This window comes from Eriocheir sinensis, chromosome 36, assembly GCF_024679095.1.
Source record: "Eriocheir sinensis breed Jianghai 21 chromosome 36, ASM2467909v1, whole genome shotgun sequence".
Classification (NCBI taxonomy): Eukaryota; Metazoa; Arthropoda; class Malacostraca; order Decapoda; family Varunidae; genus Eriocheir; species Eriocheir sinensis.
In genome coordinates this window covers 2,168,764-2,185,325 of record NC_066544.1, presented here as the reverse complement: position 1 = coordinate 2,185,325, position 16,562 = coordinate 2,168,764, and the positions used below count along the sequence as shown (strand labels likewise).

The 16,562-nt window shown below is 40.8% G+C and overlaps 1 protein-coding gene across 1 annotated transcript in view; it reads left to right on the top strand.

Annotated features, from left to right (window-relative positions):
- Positions 1-16,562, top strand: part of LOC127007617 (lysosomal-trafficking regulator-like) — a gene marked incomplete at its 3' end in the record, with an annotated part of 247,223 nt that overhangs the window by 2,855 nt on the left and 227,806 nt on the right. The window contains 1 exon segment of the mRNA XM_050878758.1: positions 15,197-15,330.

Here is a 16,562-nt window from a genome sequence, read left to right as displayed (position 1 = left end):
CAGGAAAAAAGTTTGGGGGGTGCCTGATGCTAGGATTTTTGTGGGTGGAAGGGGCATTAGCATTACCAGTTTGCCATTCTTGGCAGTCCTGCTCCTGAATAGCTGGTGGACTGACCTGAATCAATGGGCATAATGACTGGTCTTGGTGCCAAAGCATTCCTGGGCGGCCAGTGTTCCTCTTCGGATCCGAATGAGACTGCCGATTCCTCTGAGAAAAAGCATTGTTACAGCCGCAGCGCACTGTTGAGCTAGTTTTCCTGTATCTGCTCAGGACCATGGGGGGGCCCAGGCCCCATGGGCACCCCCCTTGGATCTGCCAATGTTCATGACTTGAAAAAAAATAGTGTCAGAGCTGCAGGGCGGGGCTAACCCACATCGGCCGACACCCCACCGGCCAGTTTCAAATGGGAATACTATAGTACATTTGTAACATTTTTGGGCTTCTCCATTGGTCTTGGCAGTACAGTTGGCCTCAAGATGGCTGTATCTCTGACAATGATAATACCTATATTATTGCATGGTATCTATCACTGTGAATATTCCCAATTCTAATTTTAACTTGTTATGATTCTTGTAAATCAACTCTCTCACCGTTGGGTTGCACCTCAAAATATAATGCATTGTACCGCCAGCTGCAGGCTCACTAAAAATCAACTCAATTTTATTCTCAACACCCTGAATTGTGTAAGAACTCATTGCAGTCTAAGAAGGGCTCCTTCATTTTTTCTTTGGTCTCCTCTTTATGTAGTACGTTGCATATCATAATTTTCGGTTTCATCTTTCCAACACTCTTGGTACTAATTTGCTCAACAGACTCCAATTTTTGAGCAGCCTCATTCCTTGTGTTCTCATTGTCAAAATTCATGGCAATATTACCTCCATTTGTGAATCTTGAATCAGTAATATGAATGCCATTCAATGCCTGGGAAATTCATACTTCATATCTGTTGCCTTCTTTTCCTGGGTAGAAGCCCTTGATTCAACCTCATCTTTAACCACAGATATTTATTTAGATAATTCTTGCTTGAATTCATCCAATTTTTCCACAATGTTGGTAGCCAGAGACACTTTATTGAGACATGGGGTGCATATCCAATTTATTTGAAGTATATTATCCAGCTTGATTCCTGTCAAATTAGCACACTTCACATGACATCACGTAAGAGACAAACAGCATCCAATTCACTTCTTGCCTGTGAAATCCTCACAAATATAACACAGATCCATTACACCCCTGGCCCTGCCAGCCATGTCGACACAGCAGTTTCCGTGTGGAGCTAAACGCAACACACATCCGCTCTGCACCACGACACTCACTACCCCATACATACATACATACACACACGGGGTGTGGGATGCCTCAAGGATTGGTACTGGCACCAATACTTTTCCTGGTATATATAAATGACATGCCGGAAAAAGTAAATAGTTACATGAGCTTGTTTGCAGAAGATGCAAAATTACTGACACACATAGGGAATAGTAAAGACTGAAATTCTGCAAGAGGACCTAGATAAGATTTAGGATTGGAGTAAGAAATGGGAGATGGGAGTTTAATGTGAAGAAATGTCATGTAATGGAAGTGGGTGAGAGTGAAAGGAGACCAAAGTGGACATATAGAATGGGAGATGGAGAAATATTAAAAGTTCAAGAAGAGAGAGATCTGGGAGTGACAATAGGATATTCGGTGATACGTATAGAATGGTAAGAAATATAGGAATAGCATTCCACTACATGGATGAGTATATGATGAAAAAGATGATTACCACTATTATTAGACTGAAGTTGGATATGTGGAAACTGTGTGATCTCCCCATAAGAAGAAACATGTGAAAACTAGGTTTCTGTCGATGCTGAGTGACTAACTGGCACCTTTTTTGTCCCTTACTACCACTCCGTGCTAAAATTAGCCTACAGTTCCTGGCTACGCATCACGGCATCTGCAGAGCAATTATGTTCCCTCAGCCGTCCTGTTTCGGCGGTCTTCCTTTAGTTTCTGCTCGTTGTGTGCGTGCTGAGCGTAGTCTTGACACCTCCACTGATATATGTGATTTTCAAGATGAACCAATATCTTGTTCACAGGAGTGTTCAGAGGAGTGGGAATGAAATTAATTTCAGAATGAAAAAACAACAAAAATTTACAAAAATTATTTTTCGAGTTCCACTGTAACTTTGGCTCTCTGTAGGCAGTAAATTTTCAGTTCAAAGTAAAAATTTTGAATTTTTGGGAATCATGGAATTCCAGCCAAACAGTTAGTTCAAATAAAAATATGATTTTGCAGTAGAATTTTAAGGATGCTTTCCTACAACTTTTATTCAATGAGATTCATTCCAAAATGAAAAAAAAAAATATATATAAACTATATTTTACAGATTCCATCGTGATAAAATGAGCAACTTTTCTTTAATAATTTTTTCTGTACGTTGCACCAGTAAAAAGATGGAATTTTTGGGAAATCATGGAATTCCAGCCAAATGCGACAACTTAGAAAGAAATGGATTTCACAGCAGGGTGAGCCAGAAATTTTTCTATAAAACATCTTTATGACGTTTTCTGTTTCAAAGTTCATTTTCCGCTGACTTTTGCGTTCCGGGGGATCTCCCGAGAAAACTTTTGCAGTCAAAGGGGGTTAAAACTTATAATGTAGGTGTAGTAAAGTGGGTACCATATTATGTGATAAAGAGGGAAAAAAGAGTGGTTTAACACAAGATGTCTGGAAGCATAGATAAAGCATGGAGAAACTTAAAACGGAAAAGTAATACAATAAATAGGGCAAGCTTGAAATTATTACACCAAAGTGAGGAGAAGAGAAGAAAAAAGTATGAAAAGAATATAATAGAAAAATGTAAGGAGGATCCAAAATTTTTTTATAGGCATATGAATAAGAAATTAGGAAAAAAGAAGCTGTGAATATGATCAAAGTGGGTGACCAAGTCTATGAAGATGTAAAGGAAATCTGTGAAATATTAAATGAAAATTTTCAGAAGAGACAGAATTTGAAGAGAGGGGTGAGGAGAGAAGTGCCAAGAGAATGGAAAACATGAAAATGGATAAAGAAGAGGTACTGGGGCTATTGAAATCACTAGATGGTAAGAAGGCATTGGGTACAAATGAAATATCAGGTCAAGTACTAAAAGACTTAAAAAGAGTGAAGTGAACAGTTAATAGTACCAGTTCAGGACATTATAAGTTGTTCAATCAAGATTGGGAAAGTCCCAGTACAATGGAAGAGGGCACATGTGGTCCCATATAAGAGCAGAAATAAAGAAGAGCCTCTGAACTATAGACTGGTTTTCCTAATAAGCATCATGTGCAAGCTGTGTGAGAAGATAATTCAAAGACAATGGGTAGACAGTCTACAAAGAGAGAAGATATTAAATAAAAGTCAATTTTGATTCAGACAAGGTAAATCTTGTGTCACAAATCTAACATGTTTTTCCTCAAGAGTAATAGATATAGTGCAGGAGAGAGATGGATGGGTGGACTGCATATTTTTGGACGTAAAAAAGGCATTATAATGATTACCTTTTAATGAATAAAAAATAAAAAAAATCGCCAAGTGTTGCTTCCCTCCTTTAGCTATATGGCTCAAGTTAGACTTCACCTGGACTATGCTGTTCAGTTTTGGTGCTCCTTTTACAGGAAGGATATGGATTCCCTTGAAGCAATACTGAGGAGAATGACTAAAGTGATCCAGGGATTCAGGAACTTACCATACAGAGAAATACAAAATCAACTTTAGGGGAAAGTCTGCCATGGATTAAAATTTCATATATGGTCATGAATAATTTATATGTTGTAAATATTAGTACATTTGTTATCATATGAAAATTTCAAGCTGATCAGATTGAGGCACCTTGTTCCCCCTTATAAAGGTACTAATCGCTCAAAGTTGAGGGTGTCAGGGCGCACCACGCCCCTCATTGTTGCAAGGTTCGATCAGTACTCTCCAGATGCATAGCTATCGGTTGGAAGTCCTTTGTCTGTCTTCCTCCTCTTCTCTATTGTCTTCTTCAGTGTAATTCTTCTCTTTTCTCTCATTTCTAATCTTTTTTCTATGTATGTATTCATTTGTTCCAAACATTTTTGTGAGCAGGTTGCACTTTTCATATCCACATTTTTTTATTTTACGTGCCAGCCTATAGCGCCGGTAGGCTCTCTTGAGGGGCCTAGAGGGTATTCGGCCACATCCCGTCATGGCGCAGGCAAGTGTTTAATAGTGATGCCATCTTTTCTTGGCCCATGCTCCCCCAGAGCTCGTTCTTGATTCACTTGGATGGTTTCCTCTAGAGTCCGGGTTGATGGGTGGTCTTCAGGACAGCATGTGAGTAGTTTAAAGCCACTTGGCGGTGACTGAAAAATCCCAGGTGGTAGTGGCGGATTCGAACCCGCGTCGTCCATCACGCAATGAATGCGGGGCCCGCACGCTAACCACTCAGCCACCGCCTACCCAAATTGTGTTCCAAAACTGTTACATGGGTTACAAACTTCACCCTGAAGATTGCTGCATGTTTGATTTTTCAACATTTATTAAATACTTTGGCATGCCAGCTAATGCGCCGCAGTCAGCGTGCCATGCCCATGCAGTAGCCATTTAACCCTTTCACTACGACCAGGCCAAAACAGCGCCCCACGCCGTATCCGGGATCGCAGCGCACGCCAAATTTCAAATGTCGCTATTGAATAAACATGGACCCTCTTCACATACGCAGACAAGCACACAGACTTACACTCATGTACAAGATCACAAACACTCATGTTGACATTGACCCACAAACATACCTACACAACGCAAACATTCAACGTACTCGTAACACACACATCCATAAATACCAAACATATCACACTAACACTGATGCATACGAGCACTCATACTTTCCACGCACCATACGTGAATGGAACAGCCTCCCTCAACAGATTTTAGACTGCAGTACAATAGACTCATTCAAAAAACAAATACATACTCACTTGTCACCACAACACACCAACATTAACAATTACACTTGATTCACTTCCCTCCCCTGCACATTCGGCTCCCCCGTCCCCCCAACAGCCAACAAATATGCGTGTTATGCACCTGTACGGGTGCCCTGCGCATCATTAATTCAGATCCAGATCCAGAATATAACAAGTTTTCAGCCATAAACTCAACATAATCATCATGTATTATATATGAAAACATGCAGAACTAAATGATGCACATAAAAAAACTCACTATGGCCGGGCCAAAACAGCGCGCTGCGCCGTATCCGGGATTGCCGCGCGCTCCAAATTTCAAATGTCTCTATTGAATATAACAAGTTTTCAGCCATAAACTCAACATAATCATCATGTATTATATATGAAAACATGCAAAATTAAATGGTGCACATAAAGAAACATAAATTAATTGATAATTTTGAAATGTAAGCATAAATATAGAGATAAAATAACTCATATATATGCTAAAGCAAACCAGGACACAGTATGCGTGTCCTTGGATATGGTACGGGGCACTCAAGGACGCAGTATACGCGTCCTTGTGTTGAAGGGGTTAAATCTCCTCGCTATTGGCATTTAAATTTATATCTGACTGAAAAAAGCTCTACCATTCTAAAGCCAAAGGATAGGATAGACCATATAACTCAATTTCGTATTTTTAAAAAAAATTTTCATATTTTTACGGAGGACTCTTCCCTTAACTTGCATTCTTTGGAAAGATGTACACTGCTCGGGGATTTAATTGAGATGTTTGAGTGAATTAAGGGAATTAACTAGGGCAATATAAATGAAGTGCTTATATTAAAAACTGTTGTGAGAATATGCAGTGATGGGTATAAGTTGGATAAATTCAAGTTCAGAAATGAAATAGGTAAACTGGTTCAGAAACAGATTGGTGGACGAATTGAACAAACTGAGTAGGTATGTAGTTAAGGCAAACACAATTGAAGCCTTTAAATAGACTACAGTACCCTCTCGAGTTTCGTGCTATCCGAGTTTCGCGGTTAGTCCTAAATTCTTACCATCCTGACTTTTGCTCATTATCACCCATAGTTTCGTGCTGCTTTGACACGTACGGGTCACGTCTACTTACCATCGGCGTCACGCACGCTACCTTTAAAGGTAGTATCACACTGGACGTTTTACTCCAAACATAGTGGCTATGGCGAGAGAGAGAGAGAGAGAGAGAGAGAGAGAGAGAGAGAGAGAGAGAGAGAGAGAGAGAATGGGTCATTTTGAATTTGCCAATCGTAAGGTGGCTGCCTTACGATTGGCTGACAGTTCTGAAAACATGCTTATGATTCGCTGCGAGTCCGATGATGTCATCGCCGACACTCACCCTATCAGTGGCTTCACTGCCTTAAGGTGGTGTCACAATGGCCGTTTTTGTCCAACCGTTGGGGTCACGGGCAACGCCCGTACGCCCAACCAGGAACGAGTTCACGGTTATCTGTAAGATGGTGTCACACAGGGCTTTTTTCTTCCCACCAAGTTGGCGCCAGCTAGGGCAACCAACAACTCCAACTTTTCCGGGTATGCATCACACACGGCCAAGGTTGGTTGCCTGTATCCACATCCACAACGTAAACAAAGCACTTGCCCTGTATCAACATGGCGTCGTCTGCTAAAGTAAGGGCTGTCGCGGCTTGTGCTGCCATTACCCAAGTTATGGACTTGTTGCTGCAGTTAAATGGAAGGAAGAAACAGTTGTGGGTGTGGAATGCCTGTGGTTCCTCCATGCCAGTTCTCATTGTCACCACTGCGCGTGCGCGGCCAACCCACCCATCTTGACTCAACCAATTAAACACATGGATCGAATAACAACACACACACACCAGACTCATTAGGAACCATTGCAGATGTTTCTGACAAACAGAAATGACTTCACCATTTTTTGAGTGTGTTAGAACGTATTTGGTGAGTGGCTCACATGAACCAAGCCTAGCTCTTAGCAAGAAGAGAGCAGTCGTCTTTAACACTGCTCTCTTCTAGCCATTGGGTGTGTTTGGTTTGTATGAACCACTCACCAAATAAGTTCAAACACACTCTAGGAAATGGTAAAGCCATTTTTGTGTGTGAGAAACATCTGCCATGGTGTGTGTGTGTGTGTGTGTGTGTGTGTGTGTGTGTGTGTGTGTTTGTTGTTACTCAATCCATATGTTTATGTGGTCGGAGTCTAGATGGGTGGGTTGGCCGCTCACGCGCAATGGTGACAATGAGAACTGGCACGGAGGAACCACAGACATGCCACACCCACAACAACTTCTTCCTTCCATTTAACTGCAGCAACAAGTCCATAACTTGGGTAATGACCATAGCTGGGCGTTATCGCGATACTTTATCGCTGATAACAAAATCGGGTTATCGGCCATCCGCTACTTATTCAAATATATATCGGTATCTTCGTTACTTTTGTAACCAAACTAGCAATAATCGCTACTTTTTTCCACCTCAAAAAAAAAAATGTCTCCTCCCTACTGTGCATGCGTGGCCCGGGCGCCCGTTGTTGTTTGAAAAAAACTTCGGGGTATGAAATATCTTCGGTGAAGAGATTTCATACTTAGATCATCAACATGAAAACACTTGGTTATTTTTTTATGTTAGAGTCAAAAATCAATATATCAAAGAGAAAAATCATTTAACTTTGCCCAAAAAATTATTATTCACTGCCTCAAATTTGATATTCCGTATTCATTTGTGAGCATGCCATGGTATTGAAGGCACCCGGTGTTGTGTTATTTGGTGTCTCATCGTCAAAAGCTGGCACTTTTGTTTACAAACACTGGTCTCTCGTGAACCAGTAAGCGTAGCCCTCTACAGTCTCACAATGCTTTTTAACACAGTAAGAGTTGCTGGAAGGCTGAATCAGACAAACAGTACCACCATCCTCGTTGTTTCTAGAACGACACTCTGTACATATAAATACATACAACTCGTACAGAGTGTCATTCTAGAAACAGCGGGGATGTTGGTAGTGGTACTGTATGTCTGATTCAGCCTTCCAGCAACTCTTAATTACGGTTAAAAAGCTTTGTGAGACTGTACAGGTCTACGCTTGCTGGTCTGAGCATGCGCAGTTCACGAGAGACCAGTGTTTGCAAACAAAAGCACCAGCTTTTGACGGTGGGGACGCCAAATAACACAACACCAGTTCAGGCGTTTCTAGTATTACCGTCCATAGGTACGTGTCAAAGCGTGGTTTTCAGGTTTTGTAAGTTTTCTAAAATACAGATAATGAAAAGTTGAATTCATCTATGATTTTTTATTTGAAATATCAATATAGTATCGTTTTCGCCTATCGGACTTATCGCTAGCTAGTATCAGAATTGTGGATTTATATCGGGTATCGGTTATCGCCTATATTTGTGTCTCCAGTTAACGAATATCGGTTATCACTGATAAGGTTTTCCATTATCAGTTATCGGTTATCCGGAATAAGGTTTTCTGTTATCGTGCCCAGCTATGGTAATGACAGCACAAGCCGTGAGAGCCCTAACTTTAGCAGATGACGCCATGTTGATACGGGGCAAGTGCTTTGTTTACGTTGTGGATGTGGATACGGGCAACTGACCTTGGCTGTATGTGACGCACACCCGGAAAATTTGGATTTGCTGGTTTCCCAAGCTGCCGCCAACGTGGTGGGAAGAAAAGGGCTCAGTGTGACACCAGGTTACGGTCAACCGACAACTCGCTCCCGGATGGGCGCACGGGGGTTGCCAGTAGCCACAATGGGTAAAAGAAAACGGCCAGTGTGATACTGCCTTTAGGCAGCCGGTGATGACGTCATCGGACTCTCAGCGAATCACAAGCATGTTTTCAGAGCTCAGCCAATCGTAGGGCTTCATCTGTGGCTTTAAAATGACCCGTTCTCTCTCCCTGTTTTCTTCCTTTTCCCAAGGTACGTTTTTGAGATAACAAGGGAGTAAAAGAGGAAAAAAATTGAGCTCCGGGGCAGGCAGCATAAGCCAATTAAAATGGCGCCACTATAAACAGTTGCCTGCGCCATGGCGGGCTTGAGGCTGACCATCAGGCCCAGATGGATAGTCTGCCGGCGCCATAGCCCACATGTACAAAAAAAAAAAAAAAAAACGCTTTTTCAGTGTTTTCAATACCTCGAGTTTCTCGATCCTCGAGTTTAGCGCTATACCTTCGGAACGAAGTGAGCCCGAAACTCAAAAGGGTATTGTAGATGGATTTATGGATGGCAAGGGAATTTGGTGAGCAACCCATTTTCAGCTACCTTGTGTAGGTTGCCTGGTCTTTTGTAGTCTCCATATATCCTTGTGTATTGCCAAAGCTGACAATCTTTCCAAAAATTTTGTATAGAATTTGGCTACATCAATTCATCATTTTAATGCCCTTCATTGGTTGAATAACAATTATTTTATGTCTAAGGGAAAGCCAAACCTTGAATCAAAGCTATTTAATTTAGGGAATCATCTTATACATTAAACAGTCTATCTTTACTGCTTTTTAACAACTGAAGCCATCTGGTGCCGTGCAGCAGGCTCTGTCCAAAGCTTCTGCACATGCTAAATTCAAACTGATCATATATAAGATTTTCTGTTGAAAAGTTTGTTCCATTTGTCTTGGGATAAACTCATGGGAACCCAGTACATAATAGCATATCTTGTGATATTCTCCTGGTAACTCTGAACATAAAGTATGACCTGAGTGCAGGGAGATACGACAAACACTAATATCACCTTTCATTAAAATCTACATGAATCAGTAAATATAACTGGAATACAATGCATGATTGTTCAGTAAGCTCTTTAGAGTTAGGGCTTTTTTGTATTATTGTTCCCTTTTTTGTGCTCTTGAGCTGTCTCCTTTGTTGTAAAAAAAAAAAAAAAATTATTTCTTGGTCATGTTGCCATCACGACTAAAAGTGCCTTTTATGTTTTTCAGTAGCTACTGAAGCAGTTTTCAGCATGTTTCACAAACATTGCCCCTCAAAAGTTTACAGTGTCTACAAGCATGTTTTTGGTTTTAAGTAGCTAGTAGTTTTGAGCATGTTTTATCAGCACCGCCTTTTGAAAGTTTAGTGTCAAAGTTATCATGCTTTTGTGTTTAAAATATATTTTTAGACCACATTTTGGAAGTTGTAGTGTGGATCTTGAACAGTTATCTGAAGTAAATGTGAACATAATACATATGATCATTTCTCAACATTTGGATCACTCATATCAGTTTTGTTTATTCTTGGTTTTCATTTATTTCATGTTTATGAGTTTTAATCTTGTGGCAGTGCAAAGCCTCACATACCAGACATAATGTGAATTAGATAATCTCAAGATCATGCTTTGATAAGAGTAACTGAATCATCCATGAAACGAAAAGATCCTTGCATTCTTTTATCGTGGGGACAACACAATTTCCATTCAGTTATGGTAACACTGACCATGACTTGCTTATTTCTATATTTTCTGAGGTAGGTGAGGGAGTGTGTACCTGACTGCTGCCCTGAGCTGGAGATTAGTCTCCTCAGTCCTCCTTCATCTTGTTCTGTGTCAGGACATTGCTGCCATTTTCTGTGGATACATTAGGTGTGTGGTGATTCTCTGGGAAAAAAAGAGAAGCCTTCATATATATTTTGCATTCTTGTGCTACCCTGAATCACATGGGAGTGTACATTTGGTGTGATTTTTTTAAGGGAAGAGTGTAGCTAAAGTGTTCACACCCTGTCATGTGAGTTACATTGAATTGAGCAGAAACTCTCAGATCCCTGCCCATAGGGATTGCCTCTTGATCCTTTCTGAGCAGTGGTGACAGAAATAATTTGCATTCTAGAGGTAATGTTTTTAATGAATTTTGCTTGTTATGTTATATTATATATCTAATTTGGATGCTTGATCCATTTGATCTAGCTTGTTCTGATGTCTGTATCTCTATGGATATGTGACCTGAGGGAATGGCCAAGCCAGAAGTGTTTCCAGATCCTCCTATTCATCTCTTACTTTCCAGCTGTAACACACTTCTTCCATATCTTGGAGCTCATATATTCTCGAATGCTCTCAGTCCAACTAACTGGTTGTCTTCAAGTCACCCCCTGCTCTCCTTTTTTTTACTAATGCATCCTCTTTACTAACTACATAGCCATTGTATATTCTCATTACCTGTACAAATCACCTCAGTGTATTGCTCTTCACATATTCTGTGACTATATACTCAACACCTTTTATTCTCTCACTCATACCTCACTTATATTTAACTCTTGTATTCTGTAGGACTTGCAAAATCAATTACTTCTGTCTGGCTTGTGTCAGAAACATTATTCTTAATTGTATTTGCTCCAAGCATCCTTCTTGTTCTATTTTTACTATGCTCCTCCGATATATATTTTTTGCAACCCTCACCTCTGGCCCACAGATCCCTGGGCATCTGCAGACTTTCTGCTAGAGACTGCTCCACACCATACACATTCAAGTTTGCATCACTACATCATACCCTAGGTTTCACCTCACAATATTCTTTTATACATAAAAAGCTACGGTGACAACACTGTGTTTCACTTCTACACTTCTTCTAAAACTTATCTATGCCATAGATTTTAACATAATTCCACAAAGCTCTCTTGGCTGCCCTATTTTATAATTTCTTTGAATTCCTGAATACAGCATACATAGAAAGTTTTTAGCCTTTACTAAGTATGTCACTACAGTTATTAGTAAATATAATTCCACACACTTCCTTTTCAAAATATTTTTTCATCTTTATTTATCATCTCAATTACCCCAACCACCCTGTCTGTTAGAACCCTCCCACATACCTTCCATGGTAATCTCATTAACCTTGTACTTCTGTAACTGCTATATTCATCACTTTCATTTTCTTTGTGAAGGACAACTAAAGCGTTTTCTCAAATTTTACCACTTTACCCTGCTTCCAAGCTATTTTACACAACAGGATTATATACTCTACTATTTCAGCTCTCTGTCTCAGCATATCTGCTATGTTGCTGTGTTCTTACATCAGTTTTGATAATAATAAGTTTAGGGGCATGTGCTATAGTTGTTGCTATAGTTGTGTGTGGCCTCAATGCTCATCTCCAGTCCAATGGCCCTTGGGCCTGTGGTGAGTGAAAACCCATTGTCCCAGTTCATCAAAATCACCCTCATTAACCCCCTATACCCCTTTGAAATCATCAATTAAATTCCCTTGCAGTTTGCATCTTTCCAAAGGATGTAAGTTTCGTTTTTTAGTCTTTGTCTAAAGTAAGTTCCGAAGTGACATTCTTCTCTGTATTGCCTTGAGAAAATCTATATCCTTTCTGTAATTGGGGCACAAAATTGAGCAGCATGATCCAGGTGAGGCCTAACCAGTGCCAAATATAATTTAAGGATAACTTTTGCACTCGAGTTGCCTACACATCTGGAAACAAAACCCAAGACTATAGCCATAAGTACACTGTTAACTAGAATATAAATAAAATAATATAAACAATTTTTTATTATATAATATTTTTCTTCGTTCATCACATGATATCTGTGAATAAAAATTATCGCCTTGTGTTATAGGGTGAATGTTACAGGTAATGAGCCAAGGATGGCAATGCTGCAAAGAAAACATAGGTATGCCTGGTAGTATTGCAGATATTAGGAAACTAAGAGCATTATGCCAATACATTGGTCGCACCACTCGCTGCTGCCTCATGTATCAGTGTAATGCCCTTAGCTTTTAATAATAGGCCTACCAGTGTTTTCTTGGCAACATTGCCATTCTTAGGTCATTACCCATTGAATTCATTCGGTAGCATAAGATGAGAAATTATTTTTTCATACAAATATTGTATGATGAATGAAGAGAAATAGATATGATAATTATTTTTTCGTTTATATTTCAGTTAACAGTGTACTGAGGGCTATTATTTTTTTGTCTCATCATAGTCCTTGACACTTTAGGTATGATAAATATTCAGTGGAAAAATTGCATTAAGTTGATATTTCATGGTGATTTTGAGGTGTATATAATAATATTTTTTGTGTTTACCACAAGCCACAGATTTCTAGGGGGGACTAGAGGTCATCATAAGTTCATGATGGGGAGGACGAGTGAAGTGAGCATGTGCTTTTTATTTTTTATTTTTTCTTATTTTTTAATATCACTTTTTGTGGGACTTAGCAGCAACTAAGGAGACTAATGCAGTGCATCAAGCATTGTCTGTGACTGCTGGCCCACATGTAAACACAGTATTGAGTGGTACCAAAAACATAGTGTACGATGGTCACACTGCAAGAATGGTCATATTATGCAGACTAGTAGAAAGAAATGCAGGTTGAGAATCCCTTATCCGAAATTCCTGGGACCAAAAGTGTTGCGGATATCAGATTTTTTCAGATTTCGGAATATTTTTTTTTAACCTAAAGAAAATGAAAACTGAAATAGGGGATTATTTACGAGAGGGTAGTCTACTATTTTGAGATACTGACTGCTTATTTCTGGGCAAAATATGATGCTGTTTTTTATGGAGATAATATTTTTCTCCGGAAATCACTAAATGATTGACTTTTCAATTGCCTGTTGTGCACCTGACACCACCTGCTGTCGCAGCCGCAAAATAGCTCGCAGAAAAGTTCAACTTGCTTACTGTTTCTATATTTCACTCACCGCTCACAAGTATCACAAGTGGGCAAACTAGAACAAAACCAGGCAAATTAATGTTTTTCCTGCTGTGTATTCCCCCAGTGTTCATGAGTATTGAACAGCAGAGCGACTTATTTCTGCGAGGAGGTATTTCTCGCAATACCGACCCGTGTATAATGGACCGCCACCATGTCCCATCCTGAGCTGTGTTACGTATTTCCACCACCCCACACTGCGTGCCGAATAAATTTAATACTAACCAAACCCAACTTTATGTACACCATTTGTTACATATTTGGCTGGTTAAGCAGATAAAACTCAGTATTTTAAAACTGTAGTAAGCGCATTTTTCGGTGAACCACAAAACCAGTCCATAAAATTATGTTTGTCAAGGGTCATCCTGAAATACGTGTAAAATACGCGTCGGAACGTCCCTCCCCTCTTCCTCCTGCCTCCACCAGCAGCGGGGAGTGGCTGTCAGTCATGGCAGGCTAGAGAAATTTTAGGGTTGCTACCCGTTCCTTAAAATATGGATTTGTTCTGTTTGGAGGATGAGATGTTGTGTTCCTTATTTTTTAGCTTGAGGTGGCAACCCTGAGACTCTATTCCCATTATTATCTGCTTTGAGCACTCGTCTTGCAGTGAACAAAGGGAACCCATGCTCACGTCTTTGACTTGTACAAAGAGACACGCCAGTCCTCGTCGAAAGACTGACTTGGTTGTCTAGGCTGTTGTCAGCCGATTGAGTCGGTCTATCGGCATCCTCCCCTCCCCTTCATGAGCCGTCACCTGGCAAGGGTCTGTGGTCCCTCCTCGGAGGGACGTACGCGCTTGACCCTGACAGCCTCCATTTAGCCCGTGGCCATGTCCCCCACCTGTGAGGTGGCAGCAAAACAAAAAACAAAAACAAAAACAAAAAACAAAAACAAAAATCTGCGTCAGCATTAAAAAAAACTTTCGGATTTTGGAATGGACCGTATTGGCTATACAGGCAGCGCCACACGTGGCCAGCGTTGAACTGTCAAAGCAGTACTTTTTATAGAATTCAAGTTCTGTACTAGAGTGCGTCTGAGGCTGCCTCCAAGATACAGGGCCTTAATTGGTACCGCCATCGCTCCAAGCCAACGACTGCACACACTTTACTCCTACCCGATTTCCTGACTACTATTTGACATGGAGAAAAACTGAAATCGGGTTGGAGTGGAGTGAAGTGTGTGCAATCATCGGCTTGGAGTGATGGCGGCACCATGACCGTGTATCCCGGAGACAGCCTCAGACGCACTCTAGTCTAGAATTTGAACACTATGGAAAGGACAGCTTGGAGTTAAGTGGCCGCATGTGGCGCTGCCTGTATAGCCAATACGGTCCATTTTGGATAAAGGATTCTCAACCTGTGTTGGGATATCACTCAGTGCTGTGACGACATATGAATCAGTAGTCACAGGTGACACATGATTCAACAAGGTTGGTAAACTATCCATACTTTCTATTATCATTGGTCATGGCCAGCACACCCACAGCTAAGAAATTCACACACTTTGTGGTTTAATTAAGGTGTTGTGTGTGTGCTGTTGTGTGATATTTTCACCTCTGTAACCAGTAATTGTAAGTTTAATGATGTGTTGACAGAAGTGTGTGAGCCAGACGCAAGAGGCCTTAGTGGAGTTGCTGGCATCATTACAATGATACGTCACAGTAGCCTCCATGTGCAAGCCTTGGATCAGTCATCACACCAAACACTTCATTAACTCCTTTAAGGTGAGGTCTGTATTACTCATATTTATTCCGTAACATTTCATATTATTTAAGTTAAATGAAAATAGGGATAGGAGGGCTTTAACCCCTTGACTGTGGATTTCTTGCAAGAAGACATCACCAAGCAATAGGAATGGAGCAAAAAGTGGCTGCTACAATTCTATGAATAAAAATGTAGTCATGCACCTTGGGAGGGGAAATCCGATATACCAGTACCACTTGGGAAACACTCCACTATCCACCACAGGGGCAGTATATGTTACCAGGCCAGTGAAGGTGAAATACGTGCTAATCGCAGCTGACGGGTTAAATGGGAAAAATGGATGAAAGCCCTGGGGTGGCCACACCAAAAATTCCCTTTCTATATCCACTTTGACTACGTCATCAAAAGAGTGGTAAATAGATACTATCCAAGATGTGTTCAAATACTTCTTTCCAGCAAAAAATTGGTTATTCAAGAACATCTAAATGTTATCATAGAAACTTGGTATCTGTCCCTACTTCCTGATCATGCTGAAAATGTTATTTTGGAAATTGTTATTGGTGAGATCCTACTGTAAGTGAATTTGACATGGTGTGTAAGAGGGATGCCATATCTGCAGCATCCCTACTGTCCCCAAAACAAAAAGAGAGGTAAAGGGGCCCTTTCTTCTGGGATGTAGGGATCCCAGAGGTTTCCCCTTTTCATAGGAGGCAGAGATCCTAGAGGTTTTCCCTTTTCATAGGAGGCAGGGATCCCAGAGGTTTTTCCTTTTCATAGGAGGCAGGGATCCCAGAGGTTTTTAATTTTCATAGGAGGCAGGGATCCCAGAGGTTTTCCCTTTTCATAGGAGGCAAGGATCCCAGAGGTTTTTCCTTTTCATAGGAGGCAGGGATCCCAGAGGTTTTTAATTTTCATAGGAGGCAGGGATCCCAGAGGTTTTTCCTTTTCATAGGAGGCAGGGATCCCAGAGGTTTTTCCTTTTCATAGGAGGCAGGGATCCCAGAGGTTTTTAATTTTCATAGAAGGCAGGGATCCCAGAGGTGTGTCCTGTTCATAGGAGGCAGGGATCCCAGAGGTTTTCCCTTTTCATAGGAGGCAGGGATCCCAGAGGTTTTTCCTTTTCATAGGAGGCAGGGATCCCAGAGGTTTTTCCTTTTCATAGGAGGCAGGGATCCCAGAGGTTTTCCCTTTTCATAGGAGGCAAGGATCCTAGAGGTTTTTCCTTTTCATAGAAGGCAGGGATCCCAGAGGTTTTTC